Genomic DNA, 25,227 nt, shown 5'->3' with positions numbered 1-25,227 from the left:
TATATGGCTGAGTTAGTATGAGTATAAACATAGTGAGCGAAAGAACAAAGTGCAAACAATATAGCTATTGTGAGAAAGTGAGAACCTAAAATTCAAGATGTCAGTGGTATCATTTTGGTGGAAGTGATCAAGAGTCACAGAAAAAGGAGTCAATAAGAAATATGAAGGCTACAGACAGAGGTGATAATTTGCTTCAACTTCATGTTTCCTTGAGATGATTATTTGCACTAAATCACAGACTGTGTCTATGCCATGTACCTATCTGTCTCTGGGAAGAAGCTCGGAATATGGTAATGACTATGTTAGGGCTTAAATCTAAAATATTCCCCAAAACATTGGACCCTGCCCATTGAAAGCACAAAGGTGTAAAGTGATAAACTCCATTGAAAGATGATTTAAAGAACATGTCCAGCTAGGGAAGCCCTGAGCTCAACAAATCAGACCCTCACAGCCACTGCAGCTATGATCCAAGCAGACTCTGGCGTCATCTTGGTTTTTAAGCATGTAGAATGCAGGAGTTATGGGGTCATGAGGCTTCCACCCAGATTTCAGAAGAAGATCTGGGAAGCCAGTCAAAAATATGTGACAGGAGCCTGGGCCCTGCCGCTCGCCCTGGGATGTTCCACTCCACCCTGAGCTCTCTGCCGAGGCCCACGGATGTTCCCCTGTGGCGAACCCAGGGACCCAAACCCCCGACCCAACTGGTCTCTGTGGCCTTAGCATCTCAGAAAGCAAGCATGGCAGCCCTGATGATGATCATGGTGAAGGCAGCAGCCACTGTGGTAGCCAAGGCTGTGGCCAAGGCGAGCGTGGGCAGAACGATAGCTGCTTTCCTACTTCAGGTGGAATTCATCCTCTTCAACTTCAAAACTGAAAGCAGAAAGTTAGTTGAACAAAGGAAGCAGAATTCATACACACAGCAGAAAATTTTAAGAATCAAACTAGCTATTTTCTTGTTACTGGTAAATGGTCTAAAGTCAAGAAACAACTATAAGATAAAAGAAGCTTTAGTTAAATATTATTATTATAGAAAAAGGTAAACACAATCATTTCTACAACCAAAAAAATGACTTCAGAATTGAGCATAGTATGCTGGAAGAATTGGAAAAAAAGTTGATTAACAGCAGGAAAATGGAAAGAGCAAAAATCCAGCAACAATTAGCCAACATACATAACAATGTAAAAAAAATTCATCAGTTAAAAGATCTTCCTACACCTGATTGTTTTGAAAAGTTCAGAAAACTGATGGAAGAAATTGAAAACAGAATTAACACTTAAATAAGAGCAAAGACTGATATACAATGAACTTATTAAAGAAAACAACAAATAATGAATGGAGTGCCATATCCAGAAAAATTGACTCATGCTTTGGGAAATTCAGAAACAGAGAAAGCTTCAGAGCAATCTCAAGCAAAGTTCCTACAGACAAAATGAGACCAAATACTCTTCCAGAAGCAGTGGTAGATTCTGAAAAATTCCTTCAGCAAACAGGAGGGCGCAGTGGGGCTGGAGCACTTATGACCATGAGCACTTGGTCAAGGTGAGAAACAAACACAAATGGAGCCCCGCATTTATGGCAGAAGTTCTAGAACACCTTCCAGGAAGAACACAGGATGAAGTTCAATGGCACAAGAAATAGTATCAAAAATTTCTGGCTCTAGAAGAAAGAATAAAAGCCTGGTTAGGACTGGAAAAGTAAAAAGCAGCCAGAGAAATCTTCAAGTGAAAAGAGAAGGCAGACAACATTCCTTTGCTTTCCCAGATGAGCAGGAAGGTAAAAGCACAAAGAGGAAGAAGAAAAAACAGAGGCTGGCAATTGCAGCTTGGATAAAACAGAAACGTATACAACTGTCCATGAAATACACTTGTGTTATGGATCGAGAACTGGTGGTCAACTTAATGCCAGCTGGATTACATCAGCAAGGCATTGAGCGAAGATGCTCCACCTGGGGAAAGCTGCCAGGACAAATAGGTGGAGAAGAAGGGAGGTGTGAGGGTGGAGGCGTTAAGGAGGCACTGTGGGGTCTCCTATGAGTTGCTGTCTGAGCTGTTGGTTCTCCTGGAGAAGTTTAATCCTCACTTGGAGCATCGCTTCTTGGCTCCGGAGGGGAAGACATGTGCTGCCTGGTCTCCAGGATGAGCTAGTCACGCTGCTTCCTGGCACATACTCAACTGTGCTTGTCATTGGAGGAGCTCGGGGCCTGTGTGTCGCTGAGGATGGCTGGGTGCCTTTCAGGACAGCCCTGGTCTTTGCTGTGAGTGGGAATTCTCGGCTCCAGCATAGAACCCTCATCCCACTAGCACAGCTCCTTCATCCTGCTGGCATGGACTTTCTGGCTTCCACCGCTGACCCTTGGGTCTTCCTGGCACGGATCCATAAAGAGACTGGTGTGAGTCCTTCTTGTGGGCTCTGGACCTCCAGCTGGACTTGTGGGAGGCACTGTCCTGAGCTCTGTGTTTTTATCTGGACTCATGTGGGATATTGCCACAGGGTTTAGGCTCTTGACTAAATAATCTATGTCTTTGGTGTTGCAGATAGATTTCCTGCATTTTCCTGTGTTAACTCCTGGTGACCATTATAAAAATATTATAAACTCTGGTGATTTCTTACTGGTTTTTTTTTTTTTTTTTTTTTTTTTTTTTTTTTTTTTTTGGTAGTTCTGTATTACTTGTACCTTTACACTGTTTTGTTTTGTTCTGTTTTTTCTTTTTCCTTTTAAATAAATTTTTTTAAAAAGGTAAAAAAAAAAAAAAACAACTCCATGCCTTGATCATAATTGTTCTCTGTGTACAATCCCTGACTACAACTTGTAAGTTAAAAGAAGAGAAAGAGAAAAAGCAGCAGAAAGAGCGCCATCACCAGCTTAAACTAAAATTACTACTAGAAACTTACACCAACAGAAGAAAGAACAGGGAGAATTTCTGAGGCTTGAAAAGGAGATAAAAGAAAAGGCAGAAAAGGCTGAAAAAAGGGAAACTGTTGCTGATGAAATTACCAGGTTTCAGGAAAGAAACTTATATAAACTTAAATTGAAAATTCTAGATAGACAGAGAAAAAGGCAAAAAAAAAAGGAGACTGACAAAATTAAAGAAAAAGTTGAAAACAATGTTTGTAGAGATCCTCCCAGGCTTTACGCACCTACCAAAGATTGGGAAGAACGGACCAAACGCATAGGACAGCGGGCTCTGGGCCACTTCTACACACCCCACATGGAGCATTCCAACCCGGAGACAGGAATGCAGAGAAACATGTGAGGTAATGGAATTGCTATTCATTTAATGGGCGTTCTGGCACATTCAGTAATACCAGGAGAGTATGACTAACCATATTCTTTTAAATACCACTAGTCTAGTTGGATTACTGTGCTCTATGTAAATTGAGACTATTTTAAGTTTCATGCCACATCATCATTAATGGCTCCTGTTTCTAAGATGGTATTTAGGGTATATGTTGGCCTATTATTGATATAAAAGCTATTTATATAAATTTATGTTACAAATTTATCCATTTAAATACTCAAAGCATTTCAGAGATAGTTTGTTTTTCTCATGGTATAGCACAATAAATTCAGGCAGCCACAGAGAGGCTTATTTAAACACAAATTTGCAACTTTTGTAACTGCAAAGTAAGTTAGCCTGAATGAGAAAAATGGCTTTTAAAAAAAGAGTTACAAAATAACTTAATACTTTTGCTAAGTTTAACAAATTGGTGGTTTGTCAATTATTACATTTTTGTGCAATAAATATTTTGTATTTGAAAAAAAAGATATGAGAGAAGGTTACAGTCGTGCCAGAAGCTTCTGAGAGGGTGTGTGAGAAGCTGTGAGGGTGAAGCTGAGGGGACAGTGGAGGCCCCCAGAAGCTGGAGATCACAGGAAGATGGAGCATCTGCTGAGAAAAACCACACAGCTAGCAGAGCAGCTCAGGTCCGATAAATTAGTGCACTGTGCAAAACAGTGCAAAAGGACCCCAAAACTACCATAGGATCCAGTGATCCTCTCCTGGGGATATATCCAAAGAACTCAAAGTCAGTATAGGAAAAGGAATCTCTGCACACCCAGGTTCATTCTAGTGCTCTTCATGATAGCCTAGTCACAGAAGCAACTGAGATTCACATTAACAGATAAATGGATAAAGAAAATGTTGTACAATAGATATACATATATACACACATGATGGAGGATTATGCAGTCATAAAAAAGAATAAAATCATATCATTTATAGGAAAATGGGTGAAACTGGAGATCAGTGATATTTACTGAAATGAGCCAGCTCAGAAAGAAAAGTATCACATATTTACTTTCATATGTGGAATGTGAGTGGGGGGGAGGATGACATGAACGTAGAAGAGGCCTATTATAAAAACATTAGATAAAGGATCATAGGGAAAATGGAAATGATCAAAGCATGTTATATGCATATATGGAAATGTTACAAATATTATTACAATGTGCTGACAATTATCACAAAGAATTTTCCATTGCCACCTTAGAATCCATGATACAGCAACAGGGTGGAAACAGCCTGCCTTCTGAGTAATGCATGGTAGAGAGCTGTGCAGAAACACCATCCCAAATGCCACCAACTCACATGACTATGAAATAAAACTTGATCCCTAAAAGCTGACTTTTGACAGAATATAGTGTTAATTACTATAGTCCTTAAAAGCTTTTATGGTTGCCATATTATACTGTTGATTCATGTCCAAAGCTACTATTTAAGTACACACCTCCACCAGGAATTTGCTGATATTTTGGCTAAATCCAACATACTGAATTTATCTTTCATATTTTTAGGTGTAGTTTATCCCTTTCCAACTTCTCAAAAACTTGTACCATGCTTTCAAATTCATGTCTTCCATAAATGAATATGCCTTTAAACTCACGGATAAACACTTAATATTCAAATATAGTGGTCTTGGTATTTACTAAAGAAGGTACAAATATTGTTCCCATCCCAATAACATATCGTTCTTCCATGTGAAGTACTGCACAATGATTGATCAGTTCTTGTGTTGTCCCCTTTTCCCATTTCATGTTTCCTGTCATCTTGGGAAAGGTTTGAATATATTCCCCCAAGAATTCATGTCTTGGGATTTAATATGCATTGTGAGGGTTTAAAAGAGTGGAAACATAATCCAACTATGATGCAAAGAGCTAGAGCCTATAAGAAATGGTGAGAATTAGGTAAGTTCCCTAGGCTGGGTATATATGGGTGAATCCTGGTGGCTTTATAAAAGGGAGAGAGGCCAGAGCTCCCCGAGCCCCACCCTCTGCACCTGCCTCCTGCCACCCAATTCCCTGCTGTGCTTCAGCACTGCCAGCAAACACATCGTCACAGGATGTGGGACTTTGAATATTTAGAACTGCGAACTAAATAAACTTTCTTCCTTTGTAATATCACTTAGCTTCATAATCACTTTACTGTTGTAATAAAGCAAAACTAACTAATGTGTTATCCTTCAACAAAATTACTTATTATTTAGTTTCCCTTTTTCCCTGTTTATTTTTAGCTTTGATTTTTCAGTTTCCAGGAAACATATTCTCTTTTCTTGAGAAAATAGCCAAGGATGCATCATTCTGAAATCAAATGCTGGAGTCCAGGAGTAAAAAAACCTTATCTTTTTACACCATCTACAAAGCAAAAATACTCCCCTCACTTTTGCAAAATCCTGACTGCCATTTGTGTAAAAAAAAATAATGTTAGAAACATAGTTGTGTTCCCAAATTATTTTTCTTAGTATAAAGAAAAATGCTGACTTGAGCATCAGAAGACTTTGATTTGAGTCTCAATTACAAGTTTAAAAATCCTAGAAAAATGCCTTAACTTCTCTGAACCACAGGCTTGTTTTTGTTTTGTTTTAAACATCTGTTAATATACATAATTTTTTATTTTGGATATCCTTCGAAGCATTGGACTGTGGGATTGCGTGAGAACTGATGAATAAATGATGCTCAGAATCTTATGGCTGGGTGTTACTTTGGTTGCTTGTCTGCTCCAAGAATGCTTCCCATGTCTTTCTAATCAGGATCTTCTTCTCACTGTGGATCAGGGTTCTCACTGTGGATCAGGGGGAGTACGCGGTGGTCATTAAGTGTGATATATCTTGGCAAGTTCTCGGCTGTTACCCTATATATCTGTCTCAGGGAAAGCAGGAAGCTCTTCCCTGACACTTTGGATCTATGTCCTGTGATTTCCATCCTTTAAGGTTAGGGGAGGACACTGGGTCTGGAGCTGTAGGAACCAGAGTTATTTCCATTGGTCTCAGCAACAGAGTGTTACTCCATGCGAAAGTGTTTTAGGGTGACAGAGGTTTGGAAAGTAAAGTATGAATCCAGAAGGTTCATAATACTACATTAACATGTTAAAGACAGAAATCTGGGGGTAAAGAAAACTACTTCACTTTATTTCATTCCGTGGTTCTCAAAATTATTTGACCTTGGAAGTCTTTCTTCCATGGGATTAATATTAATGTCTCATTGAACTAATTTTCAGTGGAACTCTCTTCTGGAAATATTGATACAAGATAGTGAACAACTGCATTTTCTCAACTATATAGGAAAAAGCCTGTTTACTTTTATTCTTATTCTTACCTGTTCATAATCCATCCCCTGTCCCTGTCCCTGTCCCTGTCCCTATCCATCTCTCTCTCTCCCTCTCCCAAAAAGCCTTTGAAGAGAACACATAAGCCAAGTCTATGTTTCTGGATCTAAAACACCATCCCAGGCATCAAGGGGGTAGTTTTCTCTACTCTGTCAGACTTCTAGGATTGGCCTATATAAATTTCCAATCTTAATGCCATCCTTAAATTGTAGGACACCAACAACCGTAGGAAGTTGTGTAACTTTTGTGTGTAGCAATAAAAACAAACTCTAAAGACTGGAGTGAAAACCAAAGAGGACATTGGAGGATCTCTGTGTTAGACTGAATCAGTCACCTTCCCATCACTGAGACATAATACCCAGTACCCATCAATAAAAAGGACAGCGTCTATTTAGGCTCATAGTTTTCAGAGGGTTAAGTACACAGTCAGTTGACTCCAATAGACAAACAGCATGGTGAAAAGCCATAGTGAGTAAAAAAAAATCTAGTCCATCCACGGAAATCAGGAAGAGGAGAGAGAGAAGGGAGGAGCTGGGACAAGAATACCCGCTTCTAAGTCATGCCCTTAATGGCTCACTCCTTTCAGCCAAGCCCTCTCTCCAAACACAAAACATGAGGGGCATTTTAAATCCAAACTACAACATCCACCTTTAGCCCCTAAAAGGTTTTTGTCTATTTTATTATGCAAAATGCATTTAATTTATCTGCAAGAGTTGCTGAAGCCTTAACTGTTCCAACATAGCTGAAAAGTTTGAGATTAAAGTCTCCTCTGAGTCTCAAGGCAAACTCCTACCTGTTAACCCTTGCAAAAATAAAAATAAATAAAATTTTTCTAACATTCAATGGCACAGGGTAAGCACTTCATTTCAAAAGACAAGATTGAAGGACAAAGAGAAATGGGGCCAAACCAAGATGGAAATCTAGCAGGTCAGACACTAAATCTTGTAACTCTATGTGTAGCACACACGACAGGCAGTAGTTAGCCTATCACCAGTTTCAGATAGAACACCATGATAGTCTTGATTTTCACTGATGGCTAAAAAAATTGAACAAAAGACCTAAATAGCCAGAGCAATCCTGTAAATTGGGAGGAACCATACAAGAAGCATCATAATACCTGATTTCAAAGTATATTATGAACCATTGTAACAAAAGCAGCATGGTATTGGCCCTGGAATAGACATGTAGACTAACAGAGTACAATTAAAGACCAGGAAAAAAGACATTCATTTATAGCCAGCTGATGCTTACCAAGGCCAAAACACACATTAGAGAAAACATCATCTTTCCAACAAATGGTACTGAGAAAACTGGGCATTCACCTGTAACAGTCTGAAACTAGAACCCTCTCACTCTGCATGAAAAGAAAATTTTTTTGTCTTTTTTGAGACGGAGTCTCACTCTGCAGTTCAGGCTGGACTTGAGCTCACTTTGTAGCTCAGGCTGGTCTCAAACTCGCAATGATCCTCCCACCTCAGCCTCCTGAGGGACAGGCATGAGCCACAACGCCCGGCTCCATGCATGAAAAATTTAATGGATGAAAAGTCTGAGACTTTGAAACTTTCTCAGAGGAAAATGTGAAAGAAAAACTTTAAGATTTCGGTACAGGCAGCAATTTGCTGAATAAGACTCCAATAGATCATAAAATAAAAGCAAGAACTGACAAATGGGATTACATTAAATTAAAAAGCTTCTTCACAACAAAAGAAATAAGCAACAGAGCAGAGACAAGCTACAGAATGGGAGAAAATCTTTGCCATCTGTCCCTCTGACAGAGAACTGATACCCAGAAGACATGAAGAATAAGAAAAATTTAACATGAGAAGTACAAGCAATCCAATCAATACTTGGGCAAATAAGCACAACAGACAATTTACAAGTGATCAATAAATATATGAAAATATATGCTCAATTTGTTTGGATGTCCTCATGGATCATGTCTGTGGGTAGCCTACGTCATTTCCACAAATAACACAGTTACTTTCTTATCAGTGAGAAACAATACCTGACATCCACAAATTAAAGAAGAAAAGGTTTATTTTGGCCCACATTCTGTGGATGTTACAGACCATAGTCAGCTACCTCCAAAGCTGGGCAGCATGCCAGTCAGCATAATAGAGGAGAAACAGCTCAGGGCATGACAAGCAGGAAGCAGAGACAAATGAAGGGAGAAGGAAGTGAAATAAACTCTTTCTAAGCCAACCCCATGACTCCTCCAACCCGGCTTAACCTCCCAACATCATATTTATCTATAAATTCACCCTTGGGCTAATCCATGGGTGAATATCACACAACACCTCCCAAAAGTTCCCTATATGAGAACTTGAGGCTGTGGGGGACATCTAGCTATAAACCAAAACAGCAAGAATTAGTCAGATGAGCCTACCTAGATCCACAAGGCAAGTAAACATTAAGAAACAAAGGTAATTAATGCGTGAATACATGTAGTCTGTGTTACATAAACAAAATATTTAGCAAAATACAGCTAGAATGGGAGAAGTATGCATCATTTTTTTCTGGAGAGCTGGTCAGATATCACCTGGCACTCAGGCATCCAGTTTTAGTTCTGGGCTTCACACTCTAAAACATGTTAAACACTGAGACGTCTTCTGAGGAGGGCAAAAGAGCAGAGAACACAAGCACAGTATTATCAGGTGGAGAATAGCTATAGTAAATGGGGCTGCTGGACCTACAGGTGAGTCCAAGGAGACAAAATAGCTGCCTTCTGGTATATGAGTGGCTGCCACTTTAAAGAAGTGTTAAATGCTTCTGCAAAATCCGATGGGGTGGAATTTGGTGAGCTTTGTGTAAGTGAGGGCTGGGCAAGGACAGAAAAGCTGCCTCCACATGTCAGGCTGCCTTTATGGAGAGAGTTAAGCAGCCCTTCAATCACCAGGTGCTGGCAACCCAGATACAGTCAGTCATCATTGTTCATAGAGTCTATAGGTGCAAATTTGCCTAAAATTTATAAGTACTCAAAATCAAGATTCTGGAACTTTCACTGTCACTTGAAGATCTGTGCTGACCACTAAAAGTTTTGAGTCATCTAATGTGTCTGTTACCAGCTGAGTTCATAGAAGTGGGTATATTGCCTTCTTAGTTTAGCTCTGCTATGATAAACAAGCCTTTGGAGTGTCACATTTTTATATTTTTGGTTGATTTTGTTTTTTAAAATGACTCCCAACTGTAGTCCTGGAATGCTGCCTGGGACAAGAATGAGCCTACAGAGAAAATATGTATGTTGACAGTCTTCACTCAGGTAGGAGTGCTAGCTAGTGCTCTTAAGTGTGAGTATAATATTAATGAGTCTTCACATATTATTTGCCATTCGTATTTCTTCATCTGAGAAATGGGTGTTTATCTCAGATGCCCATTTTGGATTGGGTCTTTGCATTTGGGGGGCCTGATGTTTTTCAGTTTTTTATATGTACTAGATAGATATAAGCCCTTTGTGTGAGGAAGAGCTGGCTAAAATTCTTTCCCATTCTGTGGGTTTTCTCTTCTTCACTCTGTGATTTCTTTTGAAGTACAAAAGCTTTTTAATAAGATGAGATCCCAGTTGTTGATTCTGGGAAGCATTTCGCACTCAGTTTGCATTTTGTTTGTGAACTCTTTGCCTACTCCTATGTCTCCAAGACTGCTACCTACCTTGTCTTCCAATAGATTCAGTGGTTCTGTTTTAATATTTAGACCTTTGATCCATTTTGACTTTAGTTTAGTGTATGGTAATAAACATGGGTCTAGTGTCAGTCTTCAGGATGTGGAAAGCCAATTTTTCCAGCTCCATTTATTAAATAGGCTATCTTTAAAAAAATTTTTTGAAGGTAGTAAAATACAACAAAACAAGACAGAACAAGGCCAATGGAGACAAAGCAGTGAATCTGGTCCAGAATTTCAGAGCAGCACACCGGGATAACAGTAATAGGTACCATAGTATATCTTCTCAGCTTCACAGTAGTTGTCAATTCCATCATGTATAGCAAAATCAAACCAAAAACAGAATACTATAAAACCTATCGAAACATAATATTAAATAGAGCAAAACAATTGATCATAACAAAGCAAAACAGTGAAAACAATATTTGCCTTCAAATAAAGTTGGAAATCTCTCATATTTGCTATATTGTGTACTGTAATCCTCCCAAGAGATGCTCAGACCTCTGGCCCCAGGTCAGCATAATCAACCCACCAATACAAGCATTTAGTTGCTTTATGTGCCTTAGGTGCTACCAACTCAGGCTGTCCTTGACACCATCCAGTTGCTAATGTGGGGGGTGGGGGAGGAAGGGGAAGAAACGGGATAGGCATTTGATTTTCAGCCCACATGCCAGTAGGCTTGCGGGGACACTGACTTGTTCTATCCCTGGCATGCCCAAGGCTCACTCATGCCACGGCCACTTACCAGGAAGGAGGGCTTGTTGCTTTTTTGCTCAGCCCCCCAAGTTCCCCACATGGCTGGATCTAGGAAAAACAGACCATCTTTCTTCCAGTGAACGTGTTTAGCCCACTTGTCAAAGGTAAGATGGCTAAGTGTCTTAGTAGTTGTGTCTGCATCTTCTAATCTGTTCCATGGATCCATGATATTTATAAATGTGAGTTTGATTTACTTCACTCATGAATATGGTCGCAAGCTGTCTCCACTTACCTACAAAAGTCTCAAGATTATCTTTTTTCTAATTTTTTTTATTTTAAAGAGAATAAAACAAAAGATAACAGAACAAAACAAATCAGAATAGAACACTGCAAGCAACACAGCACTTTACAACAAGACAACCAGTCATCAACAGTAGCTACCATAATGTCTCTTTTATTTGACATAGTTGAGCATACCTTCACACACAATAATATCAAACATAACAAAATAGTATAAAATCATTCAAAAGAATGAAAGCATTACAGGACTTCACAACCAAATAACAAGAAATGAACAATGGCTGCTGTAATATCTCATTCCTCCCCCCAAAAATTTTATACCATCTCACATAATAAAATCAAATAAAATACAACAGAATAGAACCAATAAAAACAGAAGAACAAAAGCACAGTAGGACTTCAAAACGTGATCACAGTGAATCAGCAATGGCTGTGATAATGTCTTGTTTTCTTCAAATAGCTGTTCATACCATCACACATAATAAAATCAAACAAAACAGAATAAGACCCATCAAGCCAATGAATGAAAGCATTATAAGACTTCAAAGTAATATAATAGGAAACTGTGATTACTATAAAATATCCCATTATATTAAAAATAGCTGCCCTTACCATCTGACAGCATAAAATCTAACAAAATAAGACAAAACAAAGCCAAACCTTAACAAAATTGTGTAAACAATGCAAGAGTTCAAGCTAAGACTATATCAATTTGAGTGTATTTTCCATCTTCCCCTCCCCAGGTGTTTCCTCCCTTTTCTCTTATATTAACTGTTTTGCTTTTGGATCCCATGAACTCCTTCTGTTTCTTATGCTAGGGTTCACACATATGAGCTCAAACTGTTTCAGCCATGAACATGATCTCCAGTTGCATCCATTTACCTACAGGAGTCTTGAGATTATTCTACTTTATGGCTGGGTAGTTTTCCACTGCATGAAAATACCATATCTTTCTTATCCATTCTGCAGTTGATGGGCAAGTTACTCTTGCTTTTTTTGTTTGTTTGTTTTTTGTTTTTTGTCTCCTGTCGCATGGAACAATTGTTTTCTCTCCTTTCTTTTTCAGTCTATGAATTTCCATTCCAGTTAGATGTGTTTCTTGTATACAGTATTTCGTTGGATCTTGTTTCTTGATCCATTGTCCCTGTGTTTCTTTTTATTGCTGACCTGAGGCCATCTACATTAATGGTTACAACCAGCATACCTTAGTTTGACTCTGCCCTGCTGTCCTCCTGTTGGCCCTCCACTTTTTCCCTTTATTCAGTTGCCTGTCTTGTTTGGTGACCCTCCTCTGCTTCCTGTTCCTGGAACCATATTCATCTTTATCTCTCTCTAGAATATTCTTTAGCACTCTCTGTAGGGTTGGTTTGGTAGTCATGAATCCCTTCAATTGTTCTTTATCATGGAAGTATCTTATTTTTCCATCAATGTTAAAAGGTAGTTTTTCTGGGTAGATCAATCTGGGTTGGAAGTTGTTTTCTTTCAGGGTTTGAAACACCTCACTCCAAACTCTTCTTGACTTGATGGTTTGTGTTGAGAAGTTTGCTATGATTCTGATTGGTTTTCCTTTATAGGTGATCTCTTTTCTCTAACAGCTTTTAATATTTTATTCTTGTGCTGAATTTCAGGGATCTTGATAATTATATGTCTGGGTGTACATTTACTTTGGTTATGGCTAGTTGGAATCCTATATGCCTCACTTATCTGCACGCCAGGTCCATTTCCCATGTTTGGGAAGTTTTCTTCTATTACTTCTGTGAATATCCTTTTAATTTCATTTGTGTTGACTCCTGCTTCTTCCCCTACAACTATCACTCTTAAGTTATGCTTCTTTGCATCATCTTGCAGCCATTGAGTTGCTATTTCTTGATTCCGTGTTATTTTTAAGAGATCTTTCCTTTCACAATCACTAGCTGCAAGCCATAAAGTAGAATAATCTCAAGGCTCCTGTACGTAAATGGATGCAACTGGAGATCATGTTCATGGCTGAAACAGTTTGAACTCATATGTGTGAACCCTAGCATAAGAAAATTTCAAGGTTTGAAAGTCTATCTTGAGTCTCTTTCAAGCAGTTTTGCCAGCTTTCATTTGAATGTTTAATTTCCTGCATCTCTCTTTGAATCTGCTTCATACATTGTAATTCCTTTCTACATTCATTCAAGGTGTCCATCATTTTCCTATACACCTCTTTATTGTCTCTGTCTTCTTTAGACCTGCTGAGCAATTCTTTCAGTATGTTTGTGATTCCTCTTTTACCTGAGATATTATTTCTCATTTGACTGCTTTTATAATCTCATGAAGTTGTTTCCTCACTTCAGTTGCTGTCCTCTCAGAGATTTCAGGTGTGTGACTTCCATTTTCTTCCATGACTGTATCTCTCAGACTTATTGTGTGTGTTAGAGGTCTGAGTTTGCCTTTTGCTCCTTTGTCTTGACATTCTCTTGAGTTCCTCCCAACAAGCTGATTGTGGTGTCCCAGGCACTTCCCACATTGGCTGTCCCTAAGTACTGTAGGGAATGGGATGGTCACCTGGATTCCTCTAATTCCAGATTTACACCGAGGTAGTAGGATGTGGAGTGGGCTTCTCAGGAACTATGCAGCTACACTGGGGCTTTGCTTATGATCAGGGGCACATGAAAATGGGGCTGCTTCTCTCAACCTGTATGTCTACACTGGGACTCCCACAATGGTGGCAGGCACACAAGGGTGCGTTTGTCTGATTCTGTTAGTGGATGATGGCTGTCTGCAGGGGGGGCCCTCAAGTGGTGACCTACAGATGCACAGGGCTTCCCTGGGGGTGTCCCTGCTCCTGCTGGAGCCTTCTGGTGGCAGCTCCCAGAAGATGAAGGTAGATCTGCTGGTTCTTTCTGCCCACACTGGCCACCTGTAGAATGTGACATTTTAGTGGCAGTGCACAGTAGGTAGAGGTGGATCTGTCTGTCTCCTTTGGCCCACACTGGGCATGTGGAGGAATGGGCCTTCTGTGGGGGTGGCGATGCAAGGCAGGCAGAGGCGGGCCTTCTCCTGGTTCTCTCTGCCTGCTCTGGGTACACTGAAGGAAGGGCCTTCCAGCAGCAGTACCCAGCAGGCAGAGGCCAAGATTATCCTTTTCGTAGCTGAGTAATATTCCATTGTATAAAAATATCATCTCCTTTTTATCCATTCTGCAGTTGTTGAGCATTTTGGTTATTTCCAAGATTTAGCTATTACAAACTGTGCTGCTATAAACATGGGTGCATATATATCACTATGGCATGACATTTTCAATTTTCCTCAGAAAATACACAGAAAGGGAATAGCTAAATTAAATGGGATTTCTAATCCTAGGAGATTTTTTAGGAATCTTCACACTTGTTTCCACAGTGGTTGCACCAGGTTACCCTCCCACCAGCAATAGAGAAGGGTTCTTTTTCCCCCACAGCTCTGCCAACATTTGGTATCTGTTGATTTCTCATTGGCAACCATTCTTTCTGGAGTGAGATGGAATCTCTGAGTTGTTTTAATCTGAATTTCTCAAATGACCAGTGACGCTGAGCATGTCTTCATTCTCTGAGTTCATAAAAAAAAAAAAAAAAAAAAAAAAACAGTTTATGCTGTCACTGTGTGATTGTGCACTTTTTTGTCTAGGTTTTGTAACCTGAACAACTAGTTCTAAGATAATAACATGCAATGTATTAAGTAGTGTTAATTCCCTACTTTTTTCTTTTTTAGAATCCTGTATCATTTCTATCCTGTTTTATTTTGCTTTTTAAAATAAAATTTTCAAAAAATAGAGGAAATGCACATATGTATGAGTCAAATATATAAAAAGTATACATTTAAAGATTTTACATGTGTGCATGTTAAACAGAAACATACATGAAACAAGGTTATATATTTGTTGACTGAAAGATGTGAACAGGTTTACAGTAATTGCTTAACTGTATATTCCTAGAGATGGCATTATTTGGTGTTTACTAAACTCATTGTTTAAGTAATGTTATATAACACAAACACTTTGAATAATGAGAATTAGTAGTATATGTTATAAAAACAATATAATATTAACTGACACTAATAGGCACTCACCATGTACCAAGAAGTACATGCTAGACTCTCTGAGGATTATATTCTTTAATTCCTATAGTAACTTCATGAAATAAATACTTTAACTCTTTTATAAATAAGACAATAGGACCTTATATTACCTCAGGGACTCTGATTCAAATTCAAACAGGCCAATCTTAGTCCCTGTACTGGACTGACTAGTTTTTTTCCCACCCTGATTGGCTTGTGATGCAACTCTCTCTGCATTACAAACAACTCATACCTGAACCTTTCTGTGGTTCTTACCTTGTTTCCTTGATTCCTTTGTACAAAAACTATACATAATAATGAGATTAAATTCCCAGTAGACATATATAAAAGCAGGGAGTACATATATCTTGCATTGCAATGCAAGCTTCAAGTACACAACACCTACCTGAAGTTCATTAAATAGATCCATATATTGTTAAATATCCACTGAATAGACCAACATATTGTTAAATAGCCTTTGCCACAATTCTTCAAGTTCCCCAGATACAATCTTGGGCAGTCTCATAACTTTTCACTACACTGCCAGATTACAAGATGTCCGGTCATTTTAAGTCACAAACATGGGCTCAGATCATCTTGTCTCATCTTCCTTGCTCTTATCCCTGTCTTCAGTTCTAAAACTTTATTCACTGCATTTACTGTCATGGCATGGTTATACTGAGGGAAGAGAGGAGAGAAAGTTTTTATTTTATCAGTAGCATTGCAAGATGCTCTCTAGATCAATTGTGTGCTTGAAAGCCTTGATTTTTGAGACACATTTGAGAGATTTCTCAAGCACTGTGATCTTCTGCTGCTACTGAGACTCAGACAAGGGTATCACAGATAACCTTAATTGTCAGCTTGACAGGATGAAGAAAATCCTGGAGAGATGATTGGATTCTAGGGGTGATATACTCACCAGTGAATGAATCACTGATATTCATAGCTGCTTGTGCTGGTGGGATGCAGGGCAGAGTTGGTAGTGAGTCCCTGTGAGCATGGCTTTACAGGACACATCTTTGTCTGGTGCTCTTTGCCTCTGTTAGCTTTGTGGTCACCATGAACTGAGCAACTTTCTGCCTTGGAACCAGCTGATCCTGGGCTGATCTCTGCAACTATGAACCAAACTAAACTTCTCCTCCTTTAATTGCCAGTGTTGGGTATTTTGTCTCAGCTACAAGACCAACACTTACTGTATGTCTAGTCTGACTGGTTATCTTGACTTACCTGCAGCTGCTGAAAATCCTTCAGTGACTTCCAGCTTGCCCCATCTGCTGAGACACCGTAGCCTCTCTGATCCACACTTAAGCATCACCTAAGATGACCACCACCACAATCCCTCTCTTTCTCTTGTCTCTCACCTTAATACTGGAAAATACCAGCATACTGTTCAGCCAGAAAAATTCAGGAACTATAGCTAATTTCAATATAACAGAAACCATTTTCTTCTCATGTCAAGACAACTATGCAGCCTATTCCCCATATTTTGGATTTTCCAGACTGGAGTTTGGAGTTTCCAAACACTGTCCCTGGTGCCTGACCAAATCAAGAGTCACATTTCCAGAGCTCTAAAGGATCTTTCTGAAGGCCAACACACAAGGCAGGCACTCTCTGGAGAGTGGGAGGAGGCAAAACTCAGCCTTTTCACTCTTTTCTATCCTCAAAATAAGTATAGGATTGAAGATCATAGAACTTTGTTGTAACAATCTACTTTGAAATTCCAAACAGATGCTCTGTCTTACAGCGCATTCTAGTGTTTGTGATCAATCATATCTTGGTATCTTGTTTAAGATTCTAATTTAACATTCTAGATAGCTATGTATTCTGTTTCCCTGACATAAAATGTTTTTCCCCACGACTGAAAAATTTGGGAGACATTGTTTTAGATATGGATATCATCCTGCAAACCATTTTCAGCTACACAGTATGGTCTTTAAAATTTCTATTTTATTTTGTCTTCTAAATTCACACAATTACATGGTGAACTGATAAAAAATCATGAAATGAAGCAATAAGCTTTTTACATAATCATTTCCTAAAGAGACGGGGAAAAATCTTCTTTCAGTAATTCTACAGGCTTAACAAGGAATGAAGTCCCTTATGTACTAGTTTGTGGTCTGCAAAACCAGCACAGCATTTTTACCCAAAATGGCTATTAAATTTTGCCCAGGTAGGTGTTGTTTTGTCAAATTCTATTTTCTCAGGGATCATCCCTATTTTTCTGTCCTTGTTTCAAGGTCAGTAGTTAGTTGTCTATCTTCATACATTCATATTTTATTAAAAAAATAGAATTTTTCATTAAAACTTAAAAAGGGCATAACTCCTCAAGCAACTCTTAACCTAGAATCATTTCTCATTTCTTGTCTTCTCTTCCTTTTTTTTTAAGCAGAGTCTGGGCTAATAATTCTTTCTCTTATCTTGAGCTTTAATAGGGTCACAGGAAGCATTTTCCCTTTCTCTTATAGGGCACAACTATTCATTTTACTATGAGACCCTTACATCCCTTCATATAGGTTATTCTTATTCTTCACCTTATTCTTCAACCTAAAGGGCAAAGGCTCTGGGTGTATCAAGGAATCTCGAGGGTACTGAGGAACTAATACGGCCAGGCCTTTATGAGGCTCAGAGTGGTTTCCTATTCTGAATATGTCGGTTAATATTATGTAAAACCAGCACACTTGTTTACTTGACAATGCATATAGTAAAAACCTTAGGGAAATAAAGTGTCTAGACTCAAAACCACAAAATATAATCCCAAATACAAATTGATCCTGATCATGTCACTTGCCTTTATTTAATAACTTGTGGTTTCTTCCCAGGAAGCCAAGCAAGCAGTGGTTCTTGAAATAAGAAATGTACACGTAGGGAAATGAGCACGTAAACCACAGGGCAATGAGAAGAAAACATTATCATTTGTATCGAGCTTAAAAATAACAAAGTAAAGATTTCTACTATTTAATTTTGTATTAATATGGAGGATTTGAAATAGAGATCATAATAATTTGCTTGAGAGAATTGTGACAATTTATGGATGTTAGTATTGCAGAATTACTTTTAACTAAACTAACCACCACAAAATGGGCAAATGACTTTCAGAGATACTGTGAATTAAAGAAAATATTAAGAAAATCCCTGAATAACACAAAAGTGCTAAGGCAAATATTTTTCTAGCCACAAGGCAAGTAAAAAGCAACAATCATTCTTGTAACTGGAACATGTTTATTAAAAGAAAAGCACCAAATGTGTTTTATCTAGGTAACGATGACAGTATTTTAGGAGAAAGTGAAGAAATAATCTGTGCTTTCAAAAGACAATTTTGAAAAAAAGAAAAAGAAAGACAGAAAGAAAAATTGCATTGTTATACATATTTTTCTTGCTGGAAATCATCATCTAAAACTGCCAATTATAGGTACTTAAACTCACCATCTCCGAACCAGTCTAAAAGTTTTCATAGGAAGTTCAAGGCCAGTCTGGACTACCCAATCAGTTCAAGGTCATTATAAACTACATAGTGAGATCCTATTTCAAAAATAATAATATTAGTAATAAAAATTAAACTTTCTAGAATAATTTCAGTGATTTTATGCACACAGTGAATGAAATATAAAAATAAAGCAACTTCAGTTCATTTGCATGTTGACAAACAATATCAGGGAAACTACAAATATATTGGATGAATTAAGACAAAAACTTTTACAATTGGGCGTAGTAGTATACACTTGTAATCCCAGCACTGGAGGCTGAGCCAGAGGATTGGCATGAGTTTGAGGCTAACTTGAAACACATAACACAACCCAAATAAACAAAAAAACCAACAAACTTCTGCATAATTGATGGGTTAGTGGAAAATTACTTGAAAAATAATTATTATAATTTGTAAGTAAAACCAATAAAATTCCACTTAAATCTATATATCTTTGTGTTACTGTTTTCAGCAATGACACAACTTGTAACATTAAGGAAAACTAATCTTAAAATGATAACTTTATGCAGCTGTATTATTAAACGATACAAGATTTTCAAATGTGGCTAAGCATATTCATTGACATTACTTTCATTAAGTATCATTATAAGACAGCAACCAAAAATATTTTAAAACATTCATATCTAAAATAATTTTAAATTTTTATTTTATTTTCAGCCTATCTTTTTAAGATATCTACATCTGTATGTTGTATAATGATACAATGTAGTATAACATGGTAATACTATAAGTAACTTATAGAGAATAAATATATTGGAACCAAAGCTCAAGCTATTTGAGCAGTCAAAGAAGAGGCCACAAACTTGGAAGCTGACGTCCAGGAGTTTGTCTCACGCTTTCCTCTTGCTCCAGACATGTCTTTTTTAATCTTTTTTCCTACTCCCTTCACAACCGCCACCGCCCGGCTTTGACTCAGTATCTCCTAACACACCGAGATCTCCTTCACGTCTGTAGTTCACCCTGGAATATTCTGTCCTCTCTTGTCACTGCAGAATTTCCACTCTTCCTCTGAGACTTAGACCACATGTCACGTTGCCCATAAATATTTGTTCCATTCTCCTAAATATATCAGCCAGAGAGCCAGTTTGTGGGGAAATACAAAAAAACAGGGGGTCGGGTGATTTTGAATCTCAGTTCTACCATTTGAAATCACAGTATGGGGATGTTAATAAAATGTGTTTTCAGTTTTTTCATCCAATAAATGGAGATTCAACATTTCTTTATACAGGGGTCTACAGACTTTTTCTGTAAAAGGTGAGATAGTAAATAAATATTTTGGGTTTTACAAGCAAAATTATTTCTGTTGTAACTAAACTGTGCCACTGTTGCAAAAACTGCCACAGTTATTCATAAACAAATTGACAGGTCCATGCTCTAATACATAAAACTTTAATGACAAGAGTTGATGACAGATTTGACATGTAAACAATGATTTGCCAGTCCCTGTTTATAGAATTATGATAAAAACTGAAGTAACTCACACGTAAGAATAGTACATAGTGTGTAGTGAGTACTTCGCTTATTATATGCTAGTTCTGGGGAAGCATCTGAATAAAAATACAAACTTGATCCCTATAGTCATGTAACATGGGAAGTCCATAGTAAACAACTGCACAAATAAGCCCACCCCACACTCCACTTCCCACCAAATGTCAGAGTTAAATTAATCACTGTCATCACTGGTCCGTACACAACTCTTGTTGCCTTCTTTTATTCATGATGGTTCTGTTATGGCTGGTATGTAAATGTCACCGTGCCCTCATGGGGTCATAGGTGGTGTTTTCAGAGGTGGCTGGATCTAGGGTGTGTGATGCTGGGACTAACGATATAATATTGGGAGTAATGGTGCAATTCTAAGATTAAGGGTGCCCCACTCCAGGTGTGAGTGCAGTCAGTCTAAAAGACAGGTCGCCTGGATGGAATACAGGGACAGAAGCTTGTTACTTGTACTTACTGTCTTCGCTTGTCCTACCATGCCACGAACTGTTTCTCCCTTGCAGTGCCCCTCTGCCGTGCTGCCCTACCTTGGAGCCAGCTGACTATGGAATGAAACCTCCACAGACTGTGAACCAAGATAAACCTTTCCTCATTTAACCTTGGGTGTCATTTACTTTCCTCAGCAACTAAGACAGCTTCTATGGCAAAAATGCAGATTATATTGTAAGAGTAACATGCTCAAAAGAATGACACCTCTAGGACTGGGGATTTAGCTCAGTGGCGTAAGTACCTGCCTGGCAAGTGCAAGGTCATGGGTTCGATCCCTGGTCCAAAAAAAGTAAGAAATGACACTGCAACTTCAAAAGTTACTTAACGTAAGGCAAGAGGGAGAAGAGCCTGTTCCATGATGAGAAATCACATGTGCAAAGCCTCTGAAGAGAAGGATGGTTTTGATTGTTTTACAAAACCACAGTATAGATTAGGGATATAGGGAAACTAAATATCAGGATAGGAGGTGGTGGGGACCTCCAGGACATACAAAAGATTTAGGCTTTTATTCTAAATTACAAAGGAGGTGAATAGTCTTCAATAATCTCATTTGTATATACATAGGGCTTAATGTGATTTATTGTTATATAATTATTATTTAGAAGGCAGCAACAATCTTTTGGAATCCTTTGTTTTTTTACCACTGGTAAGCCACAGATGTTTTATGAATTAATATGTCTATTACAGTTGAATAGGCCACTAATAATCCAGGTTCTTGTGTACAATGAGAAAAGAATTGTCAAGCACACACCCAGCAGTAAGAAACAAGCCGTTTACATCCCCAACAAGTCTATGCCATCTCATTCCTTCTGGAATCATGCCTCATGCAGGGCACTCAGCAAGTCTGGTAATGAAGTGTGTGACCTACAGTGGGACACAGGACATTTTCCCTACTTCTGAGAAAGACCCAGAATGTCACCCGCCACGGGGATCATGCATCACTGGAGCACGGTGGGTACTCATGGTCTCCAGAACCAGCCTCAGAAGGCCTGGCGCAGGGACCACAAAGTGCGCCATGAGGCTTCATTCCTTCCCTCACAAAACTATGTTTTTACCGAAATAATTGTTGAGATCCTTGAAAAGGCGGTAGGGCTCTAATGGGAGCAAATGAAATGTAAGCTATCAAAACAATTGACAGTACCAAGGATATTTCCCTATTATTAATAGGAAAAGACAAATGCAGTAGTGAAGGCAGGGAGGAATGAAAACAAGATGAGAGAAAAAAAGAAAGAAAAAAGGGGCTCAAAGGCCAGGAGTGGTGCTTTCCGCATACATGTTACTACAAGGGGAACAGACAGTCACATGCAACACCAAGAAACAAAAACCAGAGAAGGGACAGAAGCAGCCACTGAAATGGGCAGATGAAGATGGACAGACAGAGCCTGAGGGAGACAAACAAAGCTCAATAGATTTCTGAAGTGTATTTATCAAGACAAATTGCTTTTGTCACATCCCGCTGTTTTTAAACATGAGTAAGTAGTTGCCTGTTATCACTGACCTTTAAAATTCTGATTAGCTGCTCAGCAATTAACCAGCATTCCCTAGACAGTCCTAACTCTGTACTGGAGGAGGTAGCCACAACAGGTCCCTGGGGTGGAGGAAGGATAGTAACCTGCAGAGAAGAAAATTACCATGCCACCGACAGAACTGCAGCTCCTCATAGAGTTCTTGCCTGTGGTCCTAAAAACAATAATAATTGTGCCACAATATTTTTAAATTTAAAAAGTGCTTTCTATCATTTCCAGCACAGCAACTGTGTTCCCCCGCTTGCTGTGCTATACACCTAAGGCAGTGCTGGGTTCTCTTACACATCAAACATTGCACAGTCTACAAGACTTGGAGAGAGCAAGCGGACCAGGCTCTGACCTCAAACAATAAACTTTTTCTCACTTACACTCTCTTTTCAGAAACTGGGGAGAAGCTCACGTTTTGCCTGGACACTAACTGCCCTGGATGTGTTTGTTTTCCTGGACCTTCATTTAAGAACACCTGTGGTTCTGGCTTCAGGCAATGAGATGAGTGGATGATTTCTCTTATCACAAAGCTAAGATTGGGCAACCTCTTCAAGCATGATTTCAGGTTCCCTCGAAAGAACAAGAGAAATCTGAAGCAAAGAGCATAGACTTACACAAAAAACTTCAACACAGGGGTGATCGTGGAAATTTTAAATCATTAGAAATCTGTAGCAGCTCTATTGTACTGAAAATATCCAGCCCTGGGCCCATCGGTCCCCCAGATCATCATCTCGCAAGAGAGTGAACCCCTGTTTCACAGTGATGATGAAGATGTGGTTTGAGTAATAATCCAAAGATAATCTAAATGTGGAGTCATCGCAGAATTCTCTTTGTTGACATAGATGTACCATAGTGCTACTTGTAAGACTCTAAGGGAGAAAGAGTCAGGCAGAACAGAACTAACACTGCAATCAACGTTTGATCACATGGACCAATAAAGCTAACCCAAGAGTTCTGAAGCTACAGCAGCGCCAGAGTGAACTTCATACAATGACAGCACGAAACGAATAGAATTTGGACCCAAATAAGAAGTACGTCAGTTTAAGTTGGTATAGGAGCACCAGGCCAGGTATTGCCTCTCTACAGACACCCATTTAAAACAGCTGGGCCAGATATGTTTTTATTACTAACTCGTCGCGTGCAGCTCCAATCAGCATTCAGTCAGGAAGCTTCATTTAGCATCCAGAAAAAGGAGAATTTTTAAGATTCTCGTTGGTTATTATCTAATATTTTTTAAAGCAGATTAAAATCACCTTCATTTCCCGCCACATTGCAAGAGTGGGGATGGAAATGAGTTGATGTTGCTGAGGGCAGCAAGATCAGGCTCAGGCTGAGTCACTGACCCTCAGGGCCAGACAAAAAGCTGCTACAAGGTACCAGATACCGTGGTGCATCCTCCTGACCCTCATTATCCAGTTTCCCGAGGCAGTAAAATCTTGAGTCATGTTTGTAGATGTATAGATAGAAATGGCAATAGAAAAACAAGGAAGGCCCTTCCAATGTGACCAGTATATGAGACAGGCATTGTTCTTGTTACACATCTGATAAATGACACAGAATGTGGCAGAAGTTCATCTGTATTTCCACAGCAGGCAGTGAGAGTAAAAAGGACAATCAGGTTAATTTTTCCTGGTCCAGTCATAAGTAAAAGGGAGATTACAGAAATAAGTGAGGTCACAAGTCTCCTTCCTTCTATGGTGGGAAGCAATGAGGTTAGCACATTAGCTCCTTTTCTCCTCACAGCAATGGTAAGGGGCAGCCTTGCCAGCCCCGTGGCACAGAATGGGAAACTTGGGCATGGGCAGTTAAACCAAGTCATGCTGCTAAAGGACAAGGAGCTTATCAGAAGAATGCAGATGATCCCAAACTATACTTCTTCAGCTCTGTCTATCTTACCAAGTTCTCCCCCAATGAGGGGCAACACATTTACTAGAATTCAACTGATCATCAACTCTTGAGTATGATAGCCAGTGTGTTTCCTGATCATCATGACAGGTACATTCTGTTGTAACATAAAATTATTTTGTTTGCTTTTTCCTTGTTTTGTATAAAATACATGGTGTGGGCCATCTAAATTAATGCATATTAAATTTTTCATAATAAGTCATTGACCTAAAAGCATTTCACATTAATACATGAGTTTAGCCTAGGAGTTGTCTTGATGGAGATTTTTCTTGCAAGAAATAGCCTGTACACAGAAGTTTCTTTAAGTAAAAGCCACATTGCTAATGGTTTTATGATGCTTCTGAAAATGAAGTTGACTTATAAGAAAAAGATTTCCCAGATAGATGTCTTTGCCAATGCACAACTTCTTGTCTGAAATGAAACACAACAGGAAACATAAAAATGCACTTTGGAGGGATATAATTTACTTAATGGACAAGACCCTCTTATTATGGATACCTTAGATAATGTGTTTTCAGGTAGCCACACCCCATTATACTCTATTACAGAACAAATTGTTACAGTTACCAGACAAACCCCCTAGAAAAAAAGAACAAAGTCTGTACACTCTACCAGAACCATTGCTGTAACCTTAGTTTTAACCACCCAAGTATATGGTTTCTGTTCACAATTACAGACTCTTCAAGACACCCATGTACTCCACATCTATGTTTCTAGGAAGGAAAAAACCTCTTCTTAAATTGATTTGCCCTTTGTCACTGTCACAGATATATTTTCCCTGTTTTGACAGGTAGTTGTAATTCTATTAGCAGCTCATCGACTTCCCTGTGAAATCGATCTGTGTTGGGCTGGCTGGGTCTTCTTAAACTGGCTGATTTATTGCTTCTGCATGTTTTTAGAAAGGAAAAGCACGTGCAAACTCGCAACCGAGCAAGAGTCAGAAGTGGGAGAGAATGAAGGAGGCGCAATGAAACAGTCCTCTGCACCAAAGAGTATAAAGTATCACCGCAATGTTTGAAAGTGAAT

General features: G+C 38.9%; 1 pseudogene; it reads left to right on the top strand.

Annotated features, from left to right (window-relative positions):
* The first annotated feature begins 737 nt into the window (after nt 1-737).
* Nucleotides 738-25,227, top strand: part of LOC100731184 (coiled-coil domain-containing protein 112-like) — a 101,758-nt pseudogene continuing 77,268 nt past the window's right edge.

Source organism: Cavia porcellus, unplaced genomic scaffold, assembly GCF_034190915.1.
Source record: "Cavia porcellus strain 051 isolate PalLab524CR breed Dunkin Hartley unplaced genomic scaffold, mCavPor4.1 scaffold_22, whole genome shotgun sequence".
Lineage (NCBI taxonomy): Eukaryota > Metazoa > Chordata > Mammalia > Rodentia > Caviidae > Cavia > Cavia porcellus.
This window is presented reverse-complemented; position numbering and strand designations above follow the sequence as displayed.